Here is a 23277-nt window from a genome sequence, read left to right as displayed (position 1 = left end):
TTAATAAATCAGAGCTTTACCTCACTGCTCATTTTAATAGCACATTCTTGCAACACAGCAAATGCCTCACAGACTCTTTGAGGAAGCTTAGAAACGCTCGTCTTTTAAAGCAGGATGTTTGTGCAATACCTGATCAGCAACTGTACGACATCACCATTCCTCCCTTTTTCCAATCAAATACTGCAGTAGAACATTTCTTCAGCAACCAGCACTAACAACTTCCGCTCCGGAAATGGGTGACTACCATATTTTAGCAGAATGGAAGGAGAGGATAACTGGACAGCTGGTGCTGTCTGCAGTCTGCATTTTGTGACCTCCTTCGTTTACTAAATGGTTGCTAATTAGTTTTCTCCCTGTCGATTATTTGCTGTTTCTTAGATACCATCACTATGTGATCGGGTGGATGGAGTTAATTAAGCACAGAAGACTGAGCTATATTCACAGTTTATTACATCCTTTGTCGAAAGCTACTATTTAATCATCGTGTCACGATAAAAATTCAGTTTTCATGAATGCCTCAATCTTGGACGACATTCGCTACTAGCGAATTGGTGTTCAGTATTTTTCCGAAACGCGGCCATTACATTCAGTACACTACGTGGCAACCATTCGGATGCCTCTCCTGACTTGCAGTTCACGACCGAGCACGACTGTAGACTCTCCTTTAACGACTTCCGCAATGGAACGCATTCAGAAGCAAGCGACCGTAAAACTTATAGTTGAGCCCAGAGCTGCGTAGCCGCACTTTGTCGTCCCTCAGAGAGATTTGTTCTCGTATCGATCGAGATGCAGCAACGGTGACCTCGCAGCTTTGAAGAGTACCAAAAAACACGGAAAGCAGAGTCATCTTCATCTATGATAGCTGAACCGCCACTCGAAAGTCAAGATAATTGCCAGAGCTGGTTGTAAGACAATCACTCAATTGCATGACGTATGTGCTCAATGTGGCACATGTGAGGTGGCCTCAGGACACACACGTGTTACTGGCGTGATTATCCAACCACTATGAAACGATTGTAGAACACTTCCGAGGTGCATCATCTTGCGGCGTAACCGAGTGAGATGGCGCAGTGATTTGCACACTGAACGCCAATTCAGGAAGACGACGGTTCAAACCCACACCAGGCTACCCAGATTTAGGTTTTCCGTGAATTCACTAAATCTGGTCCAGGAAAATGCTACGTTGGTTCCTACGAAAAACCACGGCCGCTTTCCTTCTCCATCCTTGAAACAATCTGAGCTTGTGCTCCGTTTCTAATGCCCTCGATGTCGACACGACGGAAAACCATAATCTTCCATTGTTTAGAATCTTAAGTAACGTCTACAGAAAAGTGTGAAGAGTGACATGCCAAAAGAATGAAACCGATTCAAAAAAGTGTGTGTATGCTGCGACATCAAGCCACAAGTTGGTAGACAGTGTATCAGAACAGCCAGAGGCTGCTTCCTCTTGTGCATTTGTGGAATCTACCCACCTGTAGCTATACAAAGAGCAAAGTTCATTAACAGCAAAGTGATTGCTACATTTGGTTAAGTTAGGATAAATTTCATTGACTTTATAGCATATGGGTGGATTTTGTCCAGACTTAAGGGGAGTAGGAACGATGAAAATGACAAAATTAACGATTTTTGTTTTTTTTTCGTTATAAAATTATTTGGAGTTTTCTGAATAAAACAAGTCTAGTTTCACCCTTCTAAGTGAATTATAAGTGTGTTTTTTATCGCTGCAAATTGCCGCGCCTCGTAAACGGTTGTAGCGACTTGGTGTGTCACCTCTGATGGCACCCCTCGCTGGCTGCAAGCAGGGTATCTTTGCGGAATTAGACAGTGTTTTGTTTTCCAACGTTGTGTGGCTTTATTTCTGTGACAAGTGACTGTTCATATCGGTAAACATAAACGCTATACCGTGTGTGTTGACTTGTGGAGTTTGCTTTTTGTTGTTTAGCTGTTCAATTTTGCGTATTTGACGGATTTTGCTCGTACCTGTTTTACATATTTGGTTGTGAATATCAATATGCCCCGTTTCAGCCATCGAATGTTTAAGAAAAGGCACAATGAGTGGAAGAAGAAATCTTTTGTTTTTTCAAAGGGAGATGCTGTTCAGACTGCTTCACCGACTACTCCAAATGAATGTGATAGAACTTCTTCCAGCAAGAAACTTTATGACAGCAAAGAAAAATTTGAAAACTATGAAAGTGACAGTAATGATGCGAATGAAATAATGAACATTTCCTTGCTCTCTAATATTTTTAAATATAACGTATTATGCCAAGTTTGCAAAGAAAGAGTACTGGAATTGAAAATAACTTCACACATTGGTTTGGCATGTGAAATGTTATTGAAGTGTAACAAATGTGCTGCAGGAGTTTCGTTTTCTAATTCTAATAGTATTCCTCGTAGTGGTAGTAGTGGAAAGGAGGTGTATGATATAAATGTTAGGCCATTGTATGGCTTGCGTTGTATTGGCAAGAGCAGTGCTGCAGGGACAATGTTATGTGGAATTATGAACTTGCGAAAACCACCAACCAAGTTTGAATTTTATAATGAATTGGTGGGATCTTCTGCTGAAGATATTGCTCAAGCAACAATGAAGAAAGCAGTTGAAGAAGCTGTGACAGATAATGGGAATTGCAGAGAATTAACTGTTGCTTTAAATGGATCATAGCAGCGTAGAGGTTATAAATCACTGAATGGAGTTGTGACAGCTACCAGTGGAGACAGTTACAAAGTAATTTATGTTGCTACTCTCTCAAAACATTGTAGATGGAAGGGCAATACCAAGGATGAACATAGTGAAAGTTGTGAAGCAAATTTTCACGGCACGAGGTGGAGCGATGGAAGTAGAGGGAGTGAATGCATTTTTTTCCAGATCACAGGAGTGGTATAATGTACGATTCACTAACTAACTAGGAGATGGTGACTCTAAGGGATATATAGCTGCAGAGGAACTCAAACCTTATGGCATGAAATTCACATAAAAAACCGGAGTACTTTGGACATGGGCAGAAAGCGCATGGGGGTTTGCTTGCACAAACTAAGCAGACATTAGGATCCCAGGAGCTTAGTGATGGTAAGATTCTTGGAGGAAGAGGAAGATTAACACATGAAGCAATTGATAGATTGCAGAGGTATTATGGGTGTGGAATTAGGCAAAATACAATGAGGAGAGCAGTATGTGCATTATATTTTCATACTGCGTCAATAATGAGCACACACAACATGCACTGTGCCCCACAGGTGATGACTCATGGTTTCAGTACAGTCAGGAATATGCCCATAAAAACAGTTTGCCAAATGCTGTAATTAATGTAATTACGTCCATATTCAGAGATTTATCACAGCGAAGTTTATTGGAAAACACAAAATCCAAATGAAAGTGTAAATAATTTAATTTGGATTAGGATTCCAAAAAGAGTGTTTGTACAGATAAAAACAGTGCATTTTGGAGTGTATGATAGAGTGGCAACATAGAATGAAGGAAACATTATCAAACGTGATGTGCTGAAACGTTTAGGCTTCCACCCAGGACACAACACCATTTCCACAATGCGCATAATTGATGAAGATAGACTAAGAGGTGCAGGAAGAAGAGACAAAAGCCTACAACAAGCAGCAAAAGGGAAGAAAAGACCAGTGAAAAGGAAACTAACACTTGAAGAAGAAGAGGATGCTGACAATCCATTATATGGGGCAGGAATGTATTAAAAATCTTTGGAAGGTGTTTCCCTTAACTTTAAAATTTCCATATTTGAGGAACATTTTCTCAAAACCTGCTCACAATATATCAATGAAATTTGTACACAACGTTGTTCACTTCTTTTCCTTCATTTTTACAATAAATTGTAAAAAAAATATTGTATAATTCAAGAGCTATTTAAGAAAAAGTGCTAAATTTTAGAGAAAAAATAAGCATTTGTTTAGAAAAAAATGTAAAACAAAAAACAATAAATATTTCCTAACATGGCACTACAACTTTGTAGAGAAATATTCACTAAACATATAGTCCAAATCTCAGAGCAATATGTTTAATGGCTTTAGAAAAAATGTACCTTCTATTTGCTAAAATTAACATGGAGGAGATGGATCGTTCCATCTCCCCCTTAAGCAGATAAGGCACCAGCAATCGATGAAAGTCCGAAATGCACAATGCTACACCTGTTTAACGAATTAAAATATTTAGATTAATAAATTTATGTGACTATTTGTGCCCATAAACACAAAGCTACACTGCCATGTACAAGGTGTTGGGATATTTCCGTTACAAACTTCTAGAACTTGCTGAAGGAAGTGATTACATAATGTTTTGTATAGCAACTCATGTCCGTGAGGTACAGTTACATTCTGTGACGGTTTCAGTTCCCATGTGTAACACGTCGACGTCTGCTGAAGGAAAGACAAAAGTCTCAGAGTTGCTTGTCCTGGTATGCAATATAGTAGAGAAGGTGACGTGGGGTCGTGTGCAAAGTTTAATTTACGAGACTCCTGTAGAGACAGAGGAATGTCTGTTGACAGGACTTCTGACAGCTACAGTAGAAACTGAAGAGACACCAGGTGGAATGGAGAGAGCGTACAGGCCGTGCTTCATAGGTACAATGTCTGTGATGATTTTGGTGGTCGCCAGATCGATCCGCTGTTGTGATGCATCTGTAATGTTTTGTACACACAGTATGCTGTGTTCTATTTTGTTTTGGACTAATGTAAACGCATAGTGTTAAATGTTGATAGAAACAAATGCACCTAAGTGATAAATGGATGTTTCATAATGTTTCCTTTTGAGATTGCACCTAAAAAAATTTCGAAGTCAGACCTAATTTGAATTCCTCAAGCTAAGTGGATGAGTTCAACATTTGAACTGAAACCATCGTGCGTTACATTTCCGGACTTGGGTACCTATTCAGCCTAGAAGTTTGTAACGGGAACGTTCTACATAATTATTGACAGCTTATACTTATAAATCTTGTTCTTACAAACACATATAATAAATTTAAGAGATAAAGCTTTCAGAAAAAGAAACTTTTACGGAACCGGCTAGAAAGCTCAACAGGCATCAATGCACGTTAAAACCCTGATCGTATGAAACAGTACAGAATATCTCTCAAGGTGATATAGCACTCCGTCTTCAGGCCACAAGTGGCCCATCGGGACCATCCGACCGCCGTGTCAGCTGAGGATGCGGATAGGTGGGTCGTGTGGTTAGCACACCGCTCTCCCGGTCTTTATGATGGTTTTCTTTGATCGGACCCGCTGCTATTCGGTCGAGTAGCTCCTCAGTTGGAATCACGAGGCTAAGTGTACCCCGAAAAGTAGCAACAGCTCATGGAAGCCCGAATGGTAACCCATCCAAGTACCGGCCACGCCCGACAGCGCTTAACTTCGGTGATGTGACGGGAACCGGTGTATCCACTGCGGCAAGGCCGTTGCCAAGGTGATATAGCTATTAATATAATTGGGGAATCAGAATAGGACTGCATGAAAACGTACAGAAAATAGACGCAATCAGTGGATGGAGCATCTCTTTCAGTTTTAACTCACATGGATCATCGTGGGCTCTGTTGTTGACCTGGCAAATGTCAATATGTGCATGCTATTCACTGAAGTCGCTGACACGGATAACCCCAGAATGTGGGACAGCAGCACAGTATGAAAACTCTGTTCGCTATCCATCTGCAAATGGGAACCAATTCCACTCGATAGTACGAAGTGGATTATTTGTCTACATTTTCTGACTCCTAATGCAACTACGCCATGGCTTCTATTACGAATCGAAAGTTAGAGAGATGTTCTACCCCCTGATATGTGCCATGTTACCGTATGTCTTATACTTTTCATGTAGTTGGCTTCTGAAACCACAGCGGTACTTGTAATTAACCCTATAAAAATAACAAAACTGCTTTTCAATGAGAATTCTACCTTTGCTGTAAGCACTTGCACATTGATCACGGTGAAATGTGAAATATTGTTCTTTAGGAATTAGACACTGAAAGAAGTCAACTGCTGCATAAATTATTTCCTCGCAGGTTCTTTGCTGCAAGAGAACAAGGAATCTCTGATCGTCTCTAAGCGACTGTCACAAAATCGTGCTGCATTGATGTTGGTTCTTTAAAGACGACAGAGAATTGGCGCATATCGAAATGTCGTCCTGCAGATTGCGGAGATAGTTCGTTTTGAGATATTTCTAACCGTAAATCAGGCCTTGATCGAGATGGTATGCCCCAGCGTAGTGCTTTCTCCGAACGACTTTTGCACGTTCCATTGTTCTCGCTTTTCTGTCGCGATTCTCGGTGGTCGTGCAGATATATTCTTCTTTATACATAAGTTTAATATAAAGACATAAGAGTAATTATTTCCTCTGCTAAGCCTTCTCATCATTGTTTATTTCAACTTGGCTTCTAATTCAAACTGCACTCTACATATATATCTACACTGAAGCGCGAAAGAAACTGGAATAGCCATGAGTATTAAAACACACAGATCTGTAAACAATTAGAATACGGCGATCCAGTCAGCAACGCCTATTTAAGACTTTAGTGTGTGGCGCATTTGTTAGATGGGTTACTGCTGCTAAAATAGCTGGTTATCACGATCAAGTGAATTTGAACATGGTTTTATAGTCGGTGAACGAGCGATGGGACACAGATTCTCCGAAGTAGTGATGAAGTAGAGATTTTCCCATACGGACATTTCACGAGTGTACCGTGAATATCAGGAATCCGGTAAAACATCAAATCTCCGACATCGCGGCGACTGGAAAAAGACCTTGCAAGAAAGGGACCAACGACGAATGAAAAGAATTGTTTAACGTGACAGAAGTGCAACTCTTCCGCAAACTGCTGCAGATTTCAATGCTGGGCCATCAACAAGTGTCAGCTTGTGAACCATTCAGTGCTATATCACAGACGTGGGCTTTCGGAGCCGAAGGCACACATGTGTACCCTTGATGGTTGCACGACACAAGTTTAACCCTCGCCTTGGCCCGTCAAACCGACACTGGACTGCTGATGACTTTAAACATGTTGCCTGATTGCACGAGTCTCGTTAAAGGGGACTGTTCAAGCTGCTGAAGGCCCTCTAATGGTGTTGGGCATGTGCAGTTGGGGTGATATGGCACCCCTGATCCGTCTAGATACGACTCTGACAGATGGCACGTACGTAAACATGCTATCTGATCACCTGCATCCATTCATGTTCATTTTGCACTCCGACGGACTTGGGCAGTTCCAGCAGAACAATGCGACACCTTACATGTCCATAATTGCTGAAGAGTGGCTCCAGGTACACTCTTCTCTGTTTAAACACTTTTGCTGCCCACCAGAAATGGTTCAAATGGCTCTAAGCACTATGGGACTTAACTTCTGAGGTCATCAGTCCCCTAGTACATAGATCTACTTAAACCTAACTAACCTAAGGACATCACGCACATCCAATGCCCGAGGCAGGATTCGAACCTGTGACCGTAGCGGTCGCGCGGTTCCAGACTGAAGCGCCTAGAACCGCTCGGCCACTCCAGACGGCTGTCCACCAGACTCTATAGACATAAACATTATTGAGCATATCTGGGATGCCTTGCAACGTGCTGTTCAAATGAAAAAGAGTAGTCGGCATTGTGGGCCAGGAGTCTCCCATTGCCGGCCGCTGTGGGCGAGCGGATCTAGACGCATCAGTCTGGAACCGGGGTGCTGCTAAGGTCGCAGGTTCGAATCCTGCCTCGGGAATGGATGTGTGTGATGTCCTTAGATTAGTTAGGTTTAAGTAGTTCTAAGTGTGGGGGACTGATGACCTCAGATGCTAAGTCCCGCAATGCTTAGAGTCATTCGAACCATTTTTGAAGTCGGAGAAGTTCGGCCGCCGAGGGCAAGTACTTATAGCTTTCGACGCCACATTGGGCGACTTGCTCGTCGGAGATGGGGATCAATGATGATGAGAACAGCACAGCACCCAGTCCCTGAGCGGAGAAAATCTCCTGGGCCGGACCCCTTGGCGTAACATGCTGTCCAGAAGAGATGTATGGCCCACTTACTCTTACAATCCTGGAGTATTCCTGGTGTCAGCTCCCTCCAGCACTACTTTAGACATTAGCCAAGTTCTACGGCGTGCGTGCGTGCCCTTACACGATACTGGGCAGATTCTTTGACTCTTCAGTGTATAGTCTGCATACGTACTCCACAAGCCACAGGGTCCCTTGTACCAGTAGTAGCGATTTCCTTTCCTGTTCCACTCCGAAAGGGGAACAACTGTCTTTATTTCTCCGTACGAGCTCTCTTCTCTTTGTGGTATCTATGCGAAATGTACGTTGATGGCAGTAGAATCGTTCTGCCGGTTCTCTAAATTTTTTCAATAGTTTTCCTCGAAAAGAAAGCTGTCGGGCTACGGGGATTCTCATTTGAGCTTACGAAGTACCTCCCTAATACTCTCGTGTTCATCGAACCTGTCAGTTACAAATCCAGCAGCCCGCTTCTGCACTGCTTCACTATCTTCCTTTAATCTGTTTGGTAATCCCAAACGTTCCCTGCAGTCCGTACTGCTAAAGATGGATATTTAAGGCTTTTGACAGGTGGTCACGTTAATGTGAGTGAATAGTGTATGAGTTCGTACGTACCTCATTCAGGCAATGTTCATCGCGCAGCTGGGCTGTGTAAGAGTCTATCAGACCCACTTAAAACTTTTCTTTGTGGGCTGAATTTTTTATTAGTATGTATCAAAAGTCGGCGAATGACAATTTTTTTCAATTATTTCGCATCCCAGCCGGACTTATACAGCCATCATCATACATATGGGGTCTAATATTACACTCCTGGAAATGGAAAAAAGAACACATTGACACCGGTGTGTCAGACCCACCATACTTGCTCCGGACACTGCGAGAGGGCTGTACAAGCAATGATCACACGCACGGCACAGCGGACACACCAGGAACCGCGGTGTTGGCCGTCGAATGGCGCTAGCTGCGCAGCATTTGTGCACCGCCGCCGTCAGTGTCAGCCAGGTTGCCGTGGCATACGGAGCTCCATCGCAGTCTTTAACACTGGTAGCATGCCGCGACAGCGTGGACGTGAACCGTATGTGCAGTTGACGGACTTTGAGCGAGGGCATATAGTGGGCATGCGGGAGGCCGGGTGGACGTACCGCCGAATTGCTCATCACGTGGGGCGTGAGGTCTCCACAGTACATCGATGTTGTCGCCAGTGGTCGGCGGAAGGTGCACGTGCCCGTCGACCTGGGACCGGACCGCAGCGACGCACGGATGCACGCCAAGACCGTAGGATCCTACGCAGTGCCGTAGGGGACCGCACCGCCACTTCCCAACAAATTAGGGACACTGTTGCTCCTGGGGTATCGGCGAGGACCATTCGCAACCGTCTCCATGAAGCTGGGCTACGGTCCCGCACACCGTTAGGCCGTCTTCCGCTCACGCCCCAACATCGTGCAGCCCGTCTCCAGTGGTGTCGCGACAGGCGTGAATGGAGGGACGAATGGAGACGTGTCGTCTTCAGCGATGAGAGTCGCTTCTGCCTTGGTGCCAATGATGGTCGTATGCGTGTTTGGCGCCGTGCAGGTGAGCGCCACAATCAGGACTGCATACGACCGAGGCACACAGGGCCAACACCCGGCATCATGGTGTGGGGAGCGATCTCCTACACTGGCCGTACACCACTGGTGATCGTCGAGGGGACACTGAATAGTGCACGGTACATCCAAACCGTCATCGAACCCATCGTTCTACCATTCCTAGACCGGCAAGGGAACTTGCTGTTCCAACAGGACAATGCACGTCCGCATGTATCCCGTGCCACCCAACGTGCTCTAGAAGGTGTAAGTCAACTACCCTGGCCAGCAAGATCTCCGGATCTGTCCCCCATTGAGCATGTTTGGGACTGGATGAAGCGTCGTCTCACGCGGTCTGCACGTCCAGCACGAACGCTGGTCCAACTGAGGCGCCAGGTGGAAATGGCATGGCAAGCCGTTCCACAGGACTACATCCAGCATCTCTACGATCGTCTCCATGGGAGAATAGCAGCCTGCATTGCTGCGAAAGGTGGATATACACTGTACTAGTGCCGACATTGTGCGTGCTCTGTCGCCTGTGTCTATGTGCCTGTGGTTCTGTCAGTGTGATCATGTGATGTATCTGACCCCAGGAATGTGTCAATAAAGTTTCCCCTTTCTGGGACAATGAATTCACGGTGTTCTTATTTCAATTTCCAGGAGTGTATGTAGAGCAACATGCGCATATCGTTTAATACACTGTACATTAGCATGAAGATAAAGTTGCAGTTGATGCATATTAAAAGTAGACCTGTTCTTATAACAAAAATAAATATAAAAGGCGATATATTGTTTAGTCTTTGAAGCACAGAAGTACGATTACAGATGTCGGCAGACAACACCCGATGGTGACCACAGATTGTTGTAGGCGACTTATAGCTTTGTCTGGGCGGACAGCCAAAAAATATGCTGACATTGTCATCTTACACAGCCGCACAATGGGGATACGACGAGAAGAAAACGATGTAGATTCTTCCTGTAACAAAACATTAAGCTTCTTATAGTGTTCTTGGGTCTTCTGGAACATCGATGATTGTCGTAACAGAAGTTAGTACTCATCACCGGATTCATTGGGGGAATAATCTTTGGCTTCGTATTTGGAGGTCACTTGCAGTTCTGTGTTCGGCTTCTCTCTACTAATCTGATAAAATCTGAAATGTCTGTAGTTGGTAGTTCCACGTGTTTCATCCCTCATAGATGACTGCAATGGTTAGATTGTTTACTGTTTGACTGCCACAGTGTCCTTTTACTCGAACCAAGGTAACATCGTTATTCTGACTCGTGGTCTTCAGCAAAAGATTCATGGTGTCATGAGGTATTGGGTGGCTGGGTTGCCCTCTGAGCTATTGTCTTATTGAAAACGGTGAATTGGAATCACAAAAGATGACTAACTTATGGTATACAAACTTGTCGGCATATAGGAAAAAAACTCGACCGTCATTATTGTTAGTTCCTTAGGTAGGTTGAACTTAATTTCCATACGACAACCGTCATCCTGTAAACACAACCATATCCATATTCATCCTTCAAAGTGTCAGTATAGACGAATAATGGGTTTCTATGTTTTTAGAGGTACTTGTTCGTATCGCAGTAATGTAAGTAACCACAGCCATAGTTCAAATCTAGTAAAACTTGTGGTTTCAGTACACTCTTATGGTAATCTACTCCAAATCTGAGAAGTCTTCATGCAGACAGGCTTCTTTTGGAAATTGGACTAGAACCCATATACGTAAATAGCAACAGGAACAAAACATCTGTCGTTTATCTCGATGTGTAGCTAAACCTCGTTAAGATATCGTTTAATTACTGGACTTGTGTGACCCGTGACCACTTCAGTAAAAGTCTCGCACTCAGATATTCGCACGTACATGTTGGGAGGCTTATTTGTTTCGACTAAAAGAGCTTTAGTCGGTATGGAATACACTGAACCCTAGCATACTATCTGTGCTTTATACTGACGATGTTGCTACGAGTATTCGACAAGGCGGGAGACGTCGATGCAGGTGGATATTGGAACTCCATTATTATACAGTGTGTAGTAGGTAGCAGTCAGTGAAGTTAAGCACAACGTGTAATTGATCATCATACTTTCGATCTTAACATATGATTACTGGGAGAGACGGACGTAAAGTAGGAGAGAGCGGGGTTAACTGGCATGGATTTTAGTTTTTAATTTTTTTGTCGTTTTGAGTAATACTTGGAGAGATACTTCTGAATACGGCGCAAAGCTAAACATTTCGACTGCAAAATCACACAGGAACCATCAGTTAAAGAAATGTATAGGTAACCCAAAAGTACTTTTCCTGAAAGCTTTGAACTATGCCAGCAAACTCCTGGGAACGACGTTAGTTGGCATACCTCGAGAGGCGAGTTGACATTACCTGAAATGGATAGGGATACTCGGGCGGAACGCAGCAATTTTCGAGCAAAACAATTTCGTTCTATCAAAGCTTGGCATAATTTCCTTTTCAAAGTATGAATTCTTCAAAAAATAAATTCCTCGTGAAGAAATAATACTTCAACAGAAATAATTGTGCATAGGTGGATAAACGAAGTATGTACGTATATGTGTGAACAGACAATGAATTCTTCAAGAAAATGAAATTCTGCTTCTCATTGTAGTACCTATAGTTATTAAAATAGAATTAGCTCATTGTTTTAAACCAGCCACGTCTATTGCAGCTGGGCCCTCGGTTATTTATACAGACTGGTTCACTTTCTACACAATTTTACTTTGTCGTATCAAACTGACTAATCCTTGTCTGCCCATCTCCAGTTTTTCCTCTTTGCGACCATGGTGGACTCGTGAACATAGTTGCCGTCGGTCACGATAATCTTCCCAGAATACTGACGGGCATTTTTTGGAGTCATCAGTCTTCTGACTGGACAAAATCTTCATCTCAGAGTAGCACAAGCAACCTACGTCCTCGATTATTTGCTGGAGGTATTCCAAGCTCTGTCTTCTTCTCCAGTTTTTGCCCTCTACAGCTCCATATAGCGGAATGGAAGTCTTTCCATGATGTCTTAAGGGGAGATGCTCTTGAAAATGACCAAAAGTTAGAAAAAAATTCTTGGGCTATAGAAAAGAGCATGTCATGCTGATTTCAAAAATATGTAGTTCATGGTCATTATCACTTTCCGTTCGTTCTAAAATTGACGTTGAAAGTAATGTTGCACAGGGACGACGACCATCTATCAGTTTGAAGTGCATCAGAACACGTGATGCATTATTTTGTTCTTCCATTTTTTTCCGTCGTTAGTTACGGATCGTTAACACAGGCGTATTCTAGAAGGCACTGACTCCTGGAACCAAAGTACAGGCCTGTCTAGAAGGCTATGGTTCGCATGTACACAAAGATCTGAGAATATATGATTTTGGAATTTCATACACATGTGGTTTTGTGGTTATTGTGTGTTGTTTTGGTTCTGTGTGTGTGTCTTATGTGCTACAAATGCCGAGAGTAAAGAAATTTAGCCCCAAGTGAAAGTTTCGCGGCAACAAGTTCCAAACACAACAGAATAATACACATCAGTTACTTCAAAAGCCGCCCACGGAAACTGTGTCTGTAAGCAGTGCTTCTAGAAGTAAAATTTCGCTTTCTGCATGTAATAAGAACAAGCCTAATAGTATTGTGAGCAGCAGTGACGATTGAAATGTTATTGTGAACTTAAATATGCTGTCAAGAGTTTTGAAGAGTGTTGTGAAATCTAAGTACAGCAATTGTGAAGATAGTATTGACGTTTCTGAGGACATTTCAGCAAGGAAGGGTCTTTCAGGTCGGTTAGTGATTGCCTATAACTCGTGCAAGGTGCACAGTGATACTATGACATCGGCAGTAACTGATAGTCGACATTACAATGTAAAAATATTCACCTTGCTTATGCAATGCGATGTATTGGAAGGGGATGGAGAGCTGCCCAGACTTTTTGTGCAATGATGGATTTTCCTCCACCTCCACTGAGGTTTGACAGATACAATGAATTAATACATGATGCTTTATATGGTGTAAGCAAACATTCAGTGAAGAGATCAGAAGAAGAAACAGGAGCGTTGTCTGAGAATACAGACATTATAGCAGCATTTGATGGATCTTGGCAGACGAGGGGTCATACTTCTCTGAATAGGGTTGTAATTGCCACATTTATTGAAACTGATAAGATACTAGATTATGAACATCTAACAATGCATTGCCAGGGTTGTTCAAGTAAATTTATTGGAACCCATGTTTGTGTAAAGAAGTTTGACGGCGCAAGTGGAAACATGGAAACGAAAGGAGTTCGAAACATTTTTAGGAGATCAGAGGCTAGTTGTGGTGTGAAGTGTGTAGATTACCTTGGATATGGAGAGTGTAAAGGACACACTACTGTTGTTTATTTTAGACCATCTGAGGACACTCTGACAGAAAAGCTTGAATGTGTTGGGCATGTACGAAAAAGAATGGGAGCTCGGCTTAGAAAATTATGTAAAGACTTCAGTGGAAAAAAACTGTCAGACGGAAAACACATAGGTGGCCCTAGTCGTCTTACAAAAAGTGAAATTGATTCTTTGACTCAATATTGTGGACTAGCAATAAGGAGAAATGTAGGAGATATGGAGAACATGAGACGAACTGTTTGGGTAACATGGTTTCACATAGTGTCAACACATGAAACCCCACAGTATGGTTTGTGTCCAAAAGGGGAAGAATCGTGTTGCAAGTATTAGTTGAGCAATGCTACAGGCATACAATATACTCACAAGCATTCCTTACCACTTGCTATAATGAGGCAATTAGGCCTATATATAGAGATCTGGCGAATAAAAATCTGTTTAGGAAATGTATGCATGGTCTCTCTCAGAATGCAAATGAAAGCTTCAACAGGTGTATTTGGGAGAGAATGCCCTGAACTGTATTTGTTGAGCTGACAGTGCTGGAGATAGGTGTAATCGATGCAATAATAACATTCAGTGATGGTGCAGTTTGAAGGATCAATGTTATGAAGAAGTTAGCCATCAAGACAGGAAGGAATATGACTTGAGCTCTAACTGCTGTTAATAAGCGGCGGGTAACCGAAGCAGACACAGCTGCAGAAGCTGCTACCAAGGACTCAAGGATAAAGAAAAGAATGAAGAGAAAGTGTAAGGACGACAAGGAAACAGGAGGACAAATGGAATATGCAGCTGGAATGTTTTAAACGAGCATAGTGGTAAGTTCATAAATCTGTAAATCTTCTTTTGCGATTTACCGAAAACTTGAATTTTCGTCATTCTGGTAGACTTTTCTCCTCAATGACTGAACTCACAAAAAATTGTACAGGTATTTAGAATGACTTCTTCTACCTCACTCGCCAACTATTTACTGAATAATTTATAACATGGTGATGATGTCAGAGATACCTGAGCTACATTTTTAAATATTTTTGTTGTATTAAAATAAATTACTTGTCTTTTTCACAGATCAACATCAGGGAAGGAAATTGGAGGCATAAAACACTTATGTGAAAGTTGTGTGTACTCTAACTCTTTTTGCAAGTTGTGCAGTCAGTGGTTCCAAAGAAAATTGTACCGCAGTGAAATAGTGTTCCTTTTTCTATACTATTATATATATACCAAAATATAATAAATATCTCAATGATTTTTTGGGAAATGCTTTCACAAATAACCCTAACTGAGCACGTTCAGTGGCGTGTCCGCTTAACACATGTCATATCATCGTGTCCGTTCTCCTTGACAGTGTTTTCCTCATATTCTTTCGTCTCCGATTCTGCGTAGAACTTCCTCATTCCTTACCTTATGAGTCCTCCTAACTTTCAGTGTTCGTCTGTAGCACCACATCTCAAGTGCCTCGATTCTCTTCTTTTCCCGTTTCCTACAGTCCATGTTTTACTACTATACAATGGTGTACTCCAAACGTACATTCTCAGAAGTTTCTTCCGCAAAGCCGTGCAGAGTGGCCGTGCGGTTAGAAGCGCCATGTCACTGACTGCGTGGCCCTTCCCGCCGGAGGTTTCGAGTCCTCCTCAGGCATGAGTGTGTGTGTGTTTTTCTTAGCATAGGTTAGTTTAAGTTAGTTTACGTAGTGTGTAAGTCTAGGGACCGATGACCTCTGCAGTTTGGCCCCTTAAGAAGTCACAAACATTTGAACATCTTCCTCAAATTAAGGCCTGTGTTTGATACTAGTAGACTTTTCTTGTCTAGGAATACACTTTTTGCCAGTGCTAGTCTACTTTGGATGTCCTCCTTGTTCCGTCCTTCATTGGTCATTTTGCTGCCTAAGAAGTAGAATTCCTTAACTTCATCTACTTCGTCACCATCAATCGTGATTTCAGGTTTCGCGGTTTCCTCATTTCTGCTACTTCTCATTACTTTCGTCCTTTTTCGATTTACTCTCAATCCGTATTCTATACTCATCAGACTGTTCATTCCATTCAGCAGAGCATGTAATTCTTCTTCGCTTTCACTCAGCATAGCAATGTCATCAGCGAATAGTATTTTGATATTCTTTTACTTTTTTATTTTAATTCTACTCCTTAACCTTTTTTATTTCTTTCATTGCTTCTTCGACGTACAGATTGAACAGTAGGAGCGAAAGTCTACGTCCCTGTCTGACACCCTTTTTAATCCGAACACTTCTTTCTTGGTCTTCCACTCTTATTACCCCTTGTTGGTTCTTATACATATTATATATCACCCGTCCCTCGCTACAGTTTACCCGTTTTTTTCTCAGAATTTCGAACATCTTTCACCATTTTATGTGGAACCCTTTTTCCATTTAGACAAATCCTATGAACGTGTCTTGATTTTTCTTTAGTCTTATTGTACGAAAACAAATCCATTTACATGGTATTAATGGTATTGCTTGATATTGGTTGTTGGTCTTGTTCGATGTGACCTGTTGGCGTCTTTTGTGAGGTTCTCCAGGGTTCGCGGTAACGGTTGAGTGAATGCCCTCACTATCGTCTTGGCAGGAGGCAGAGGGTGAATTCTCTTCGCCGTGAAGAGACTCTCCAGCCTCAGAACTGTCATCAAGGAAGACAAGTTCTCATCACCTTTAGAAGCGTTAGAATAGAAGTCATATAGATAAGTCCTGGGGCGTTTATCCTTCTTCGACTTTTGAACCTTATCTATGTGACCCTTCTTCATTGTAGATGGCTTTCTCGTCTTACTGGTCCTTTTAGCCGTGATTCTATCTTTGATGGGACTCTTTGCTAGAACATAATTAAACACTCTATTTCGGCCACAGCTGGATTGCTGCCATGGCCTGCCTTTGTGGAAAAGGTGACTTTCTTGTGGGGTGATGTTAGAGAAGTTGTTTCTTTTTTAATGAATAGTAATGGAGGCGTTAGTTGTCATATGCGTGGGATGAGTTGTCATACCTATGCCAGCTGACTGCATAGCTAATTATACGAACTAGCCCCATGAGAATACCAAAAACGAAATCGATATGACAGAATCACAAAGTTCAGAAGCAAGAGATTATGATGCATGCACGCAACCACAATTAACCACCCCTTCGAAAACCGACGTCATTAGCGCCTCGTTTTGACATACAGGTTCACAATAACAGAAGTTACGGTGAAAACATTTACTCACCAGTTAGGAAAACAATCTAACTGGGGCCTTCCTACGTGACGTTTCTTAGTGGACTGAAGTTACGGTGGATGGAGTGCCCATACATCCACTCTCCACTAGCATGATGACAGCGTTCTTTCTCTACAGTGGTTGAAAACAGAATATGTGTGCCAACTAGTCGCTTGCCAACAAATCCGGTGTTCCCTGCGTGCAAAGCTGTCATCGATACCACTCTTTCTTTTCCGCCTCCGAGAAGCGCCTTGTCGTACCTCACGTGTATGCTTAATCGCAACACTACAAACACTTTCTTGATTGCAGCTCGTGAAAACTCCCTGTGGAGGACTTTCCGCTCAAGTATCTCCTCAAAACTCGAACTCTGCCTCGCTGCTTCGGCTTCGCAGCCACAGTGTTACTTCATGTCCTTAATAAGTTTTCCGATGCTTATCCTGGAATAATGGTCTCCTCCACCGATTACTGTGTAGGGCTGACGACGCACGAGCTTGTTCAGTCGTTTTTATTTCGTTGGTCGAGTGCTCACTTGAAAGTGTCCATGTGTAGTATCATATAAAATAGCAGCAAATTCTGTTTCTTCAAAATTTTGCCGCAATTTTTATTCCTCTTAAATGCATGTATGCAGACTTACACGACAAACGTCACGTCGTCTGGTGTTTTCTGGTGACTGAGGGACACAGGTGGCGTCCTATGCCGGTCCTCACTTTACACCTACCAGCAACTTTCATTGCCTGTCTCTCCTTTAGTGTTCAGATTATTCTTTTTTAGCTACCGTACAGAAATTTCGTCCTGTCGTCCACTTCGTAAGAAGAATTGATTAAGTAGTACACACATGAAGGTATGCCATTCGGAAATTATCTCAGGATTATAATTATCCCATATCTACAAGTTTTATTCCTCTTAAATGGGATTACAGCTTGATAATAAATTCATATGGGAGGAGCACACCACAGAACTGCTGAAGCGTTTTAACAAATCTCTAATTGCAATGTGAATTGTGTCAGACATAGGGGACATAAAAATGAAAAAGTTGGCATACTATGCTTACTTTCATTCCACAAAGTCATATGCGATTATTATTATTTTTTTTTTTGGGGGGGGGGGGTAATTCACCAAGCCAAGCTAAAGTTTTCCGGGCACAAAAATGTGCAGCAAATATGTGGTGTGAACTGAACAACATCCTGCAGAAGCCTGTTTGGGGAACTAGGTTCAAATGGCTCTGAGCACTATGGGACTCAACTGCTGAGGTCTTTAGTCCCCTAGAACTTAGAACTAGTTAAACCTAACTAACCTAAGGACATCACAAACATCCATGCCCGAGGCAGGATTCGAACCTGCGACCGTAGCGGTCCTGCGGTTCCAGACTGCAGCGCCTTTAACCGCACGGCCACTTCGGCCGGCGGGGAACTAGGGATAGTAACTACTGCTTCCCAATGTATTTATTCCTTAATGAAATTTGGCATTAAAAATATCACTGTTTCAAACCAACAGCTCAATTCATGGAATCAATACTACAAATAAGAATAATCTTCACAAGGATTTAAAGTCACTTACTCTTGTACAAAAAGGTGGGCATTATTCAGGAACACACATTTTCAATAATTTGCCAGCAGCCATAAAAAGCTTAACAACCAATGAAATTCAGTTCAAGAGGAGACTAAAAGATTTATTGGTGGCCAACTCCTTCTACTCCATTGATGAATTTCTCCGTAGAGTGCTATCTAACTTCTGCACCATTTCAGTGGAGTTATCTGTTCATTGTAAATAAGTATTGTAGTAGTTCTATTATATATTTATTACCTTATAAATAAATAAAATTAATTTCAAATTCAGTGCATTAATGCGACCTTAGTAAATGAGTGTTTGTAAAATGATTCTTTAATATAGTGATCATCAAAAAAAAATGACGATCATTTCACTTGGGACCTGTGGAAGGTACATCAGCTTCTTTGTTTCAGTTGTAAATATTTGCCATGTATTGTTTGTTTTTCTGACATGTTCTACATCCTGGAGGACCTCCTCACTACAGATGAATTAGAATGAAAGTAAATATAATCTAATCTAATCTACAACGCTGTGTCCATTTTTTAACCTACTGTATCGCTGTGAAACGATAACTGTTTTACCGCTTCCGCTCTCCGTCTTTGTAGTGTGCTGAAAAAAAAACGACACAAATATTTTAATCATATGTATCTTGTCTGATATAAACATGTGTGTTTCCGAACATAGAGAAATGGCAGCATTTGGGATGGGTTATGAAGGCGATGCGTTTCAGGTCGGGTTTAAGAATATGGATCTGATCTGCATCAACGAGTTTAGAGCTAGTGTAGGTAAAATAAGCAAGATCGGCATTTGCAGAAGAAAGTGACGAGGTATAGCAGTGTGACTCTGTACTGTCTGATATCTTATTTGACGCTGTGAAGAGGCGCTCATTGTACTGTAACCCCTATTTTCGCAACTACGTTCTAAATACTTTTTAAAATTGCGGTTTTCCCTCATTTCTCCACGGCACGTTGTCTTACGCAAGGGATGCCAGGGTACTCATTTTAGGTGATCTGAATTTGGAAAGGAACGCGCCCACAAATTCTGTTGTAACTGCAGCTGTACGAATAGAATCAAGAACGGTACTAACTCCAACCTTCGATTAGCAAAGTAAACAGTAATTTTAAGCGTACCTAATTACAATAATACCAGCTATTTCGAATTCAGAGAAGATAATCCTGCTTATTATTTATTTAGCGAGTGGCAACATAAACCGAAGTGCAAATAACACACATGAATTGCATAATTTTACAAAATAAGTAGAACTAAAACAACAAATTAACACTTATGATTTTAATCCTTTGATAGACTGCCTCCTTCACTCCAAAAGGGTCTCCTATCTTTCCTTGATAAGCTCGTCTGCTACTGCTTGCTACAATGTGTTTGATGGTCTAACGTTCGTTGTCATAGTGACGTTGAGAAGATGAAGGCTCTCCCTATCGGTGGAGGCTTTGTGCACAGATTCCAAGGCCTGTAAGAGTCCTATTAATTGTCTTTCAACCACATTTCGGTAATTCCATGCCAGTCTGCATGGTACCATATCTCGTAGCGAATCTGATGTTTCTCATGGACAATGCTATTCCATGTTTCTAATGGCTTCCAGCTCATGTTGAATTTCACTGACACTGCCAATAAAATAGATGTGGATTTTTATCGGTTCATTCTGTGACACATCAGAGTGGATTTGGAGCCCTGAAATTTTAATAAATTTCTTATGCTCCTTAAAAGCGACATTCTGTCTTCAAAGATATGGTCCCATTGTGGCTTAGGAATGCTAACCAGTGAAGAAAAGCAGACCTGATACAGCCTATTATTGCCGTCATTGCTGCATTTAGGAGAAAATAGATTTTTCACGTACGAACTACTAAGCCACTCTGGAGCACAGTATTCGGTAGCATAGCAGTGGACTCAAAACGAACAACACCGTAGTGTTGTAGTTCTAGCGACTGATGAGGTTCAAATGGCTCTGAGCACTATGGGACTTAACTTCTGTGGTCATCAGTGCCCTAGAACTTAGAACTACTTTAACCTATCTAACCTAAGGACATCACACACAACAATGCCCGAGGCAGGATTCGAACCTGCGACCGTAGCGGTCGCGCGGTTCCAGACTGTAGCACCTAGAACCGGTCGGCCACTCCGATGAGGTTCCACGCAGCTTCGTTATGATATTATAGCGCAATCTACGTGTTTCTATGTTTTCTCTGTGTTTCTTGTGCTATCACGATTTATTTGAAATATTTTGGGAAGCGAGGAATTTGACAGTTGAAGGTGAATTTAGTTTTGCATTGGCCATTCTGTGCTAAGATGAAAGCGCTACCTCCGTTATGATGTAAATCTCCACGTTTTCACATATTCATGCGCTGTATTTAGAGCTCCAGAAAGTATCTATACAACATCTTCAAGATTTCTCAGCTGAGTGACCAAAGCCAGATCGTCCACGTAAAAGAACTTCCTTGACTCTGTTACAGGGAGATCAGATGTGTATAACTTGAGCAGAACTGGTACGAAAAGTGAGCCATGGGGGGGGGGGGGGGGGGGGGGTGGGGGGGGGGGGAGACCATTAGACCATTATTAAATTTCATCTGTGCGTTTATTCGACTGCCGAGAACCACTTGAAAGTACCTTTCAGACAGTATGTGTCTTTTGAGGTCAAATATAGTTTGGCAATGTACAACACTTGCGAGTTCGTACATGAGTCTTTGTTTTCATCATGTACTATAGGCAGTTGCAAAATCAAGAAATACCGCGGATGTTTTAAGTCGCTATTGGAACCCAGCTTCTGTGTGTGTGGTTAAGCGAAGTGCTTGGTATCTGCTTGTTCTTTTATGGCTGAGTCCTGCCTGTTCGATGGGAGTAAATTAATAGATCTTTGGACTGGCTCCATACTGTATACACAAAAAGGAAATGGTACAGAGCAGAATAACGTACACTATTCATGGTGCCTTGCATTATATAATTATCTAAAACTTTTAAAACAATTGGACTGATCTTCTACAGGAATATAGAAAAATTAATAAATTTTCTAAAGACTAAATAAGATATTTCCTCATCCTTTGCAACACGTAAGACTTGTCACAGGCCTAATCGGCTATGAAGACAACTTCCACTTTATTCCCTGCTACGTTATCCGTCTCACGACCCGATATTTCCCCATCAATTACAACAGCTGAAAAGAGAAGTCAAGTACAGTTAGATAACAGAAAAATGAGCAGGGAGTGAATTTTTTCCGAAGAGGGGTGTTATTCGATCTGTGGCAATTGTAAGGTATACAGCAGTACGTCTTTTTACAGTGATAAGTCAAACAATATGACCACTGCCCGTCGCGACTTTGGATCCCGCCTGGTGACGTTGCGGTACGTGACGCTGTACCAAAAGCGTGGAAGCATAGCAGACACGGAAGGGGCATCACCCTAGCGAAGATATGAGCTGAAAATGGGGAAATACGTTGAGGTAAGCGACTTTGATAAAGAGGAGATTATTACTACGAAGAGCGTGTGAACGAGTATCTCGAAAATGGCGAAGCTGGTCGATTGTTTACGAGCTACTGACGTGTGCATCTACGAAAAGAGGTACAAAACAGTGAAACTACCACTAGGTGCTAAATGGTTGGACGTCCACGACTCTTCATAGAACGTGGTTGTCGGAGGCTTGTCTGCTCTGTAAAGTAGGACAGATGATGGTCTGTGGAACTTCCGCCGAAAGAGCACAACGCTGGTGCATGCACAAGTGTTCCGCAACACACTGTTCATCGTATATTGTTGAACACGGAGCTCCGCAGCAGACTACACCTTAGTGATCACAAGTTTATCCAAAGACATCGACAATTACGATTGCAGTGGGCACGGGACCATCGAGATTCGACCGTCGATGAATGAAGACGTGTCGGCTCTTTGGGTGAATAATATTTTTGCTATACTGCTTCAGTAATTGTCTCCACAAACGCTGTCATCGAGAAGAGCGTTGGCACGGAAGGTGCAGCGCACGACGGACGCAGACTGGTGGGAGCAGTATTGTGCTATGAGAGGCATTCTCCTGCGTTGCATAAGACCTGTGGTATTAGTAGAAGACACGCTGACAGCTGAGATCCACTGGCATCCCTTCATGCGTCCGCGTCTCGGAACCACAACCGTGCTTCAGTGGTTTGAGGAGCGTTATAGTGAAGTCACTTTGATGTCTCGGCGGCCGAATTCATCTAATGTAAATGCTAAGGAACTCATCCCGGTTGCTGTCGGGCACCATCACCGTGTACGCAAATCGGCGGCATGTTATTTACGCGAATTACATGACCTGTGCGTACCTGCCAACCTACCAACGAACTGTGTGATCCCCGATACGCAGAATCAATGATTTATTTCGTTTCAAAGACGGGCAAGCAAGCTGTTAAGCAGATGGTTATAATGCTTTGGCTCACCAATGTATCTGTAATGTTGGGAATCATAGTAGCTGGAACCAAGTTTAATATATTTCTGTAAAAGAATGTTGAAAATAAGCGTGAAAATTAGATATTGTCGTTTGTAGATTTATTAATCTGTGATTTATCACTGATTTTATCTCTTGTTTGTTAATGTCGAGTAGCACTGTCGTTCAGAGCCTACGTTATACTGAGGTTCCCTCGTAAGGTACTGGGT

At 42.3% G+C, this 23277-nt stretch overlaps 1 protein-coding gene and 1 pseudogene across 3 annotated transcripts in view; one reads left to right on the top strand and one right to left on the bottom strand.

The window, feature by feature from the left end:
- The window catches only part of LOC126412753 (uncharacterized), a 1141364-nt gene that overhangs the window by 317387 nt on the left and 800700 nt on the right, over nucleotides 1-23277 (top strand). The gene's annotated exons all lie outside the window — the stretch shown is intronic.
- Nucleotides 5302-5419, bottom strand: LOC126413616 (5S ribosomal RNA; annotated as a pseudogene).

This window comes from Schistocerca serialis, chromosome 7 (genome assembly GCF_023864345.2).
Source record: "Schistocerca serialis cubense isolate TAMUIC-IGC-003099 chromosome 7, iqSchSeri2.2, whole genome shotgun sequence".
NCBI lineage: Eukaryota > Metazoa > Arthropoda > Insecta > Orthoptera > Acrididae > Schistocerca > Schistocerca serialis.
The sequence above is the reverse complement of the archived record's forward strand: the minus strand, read 5'-3'. Positions and strand labels throughout refer to the sequence as shown.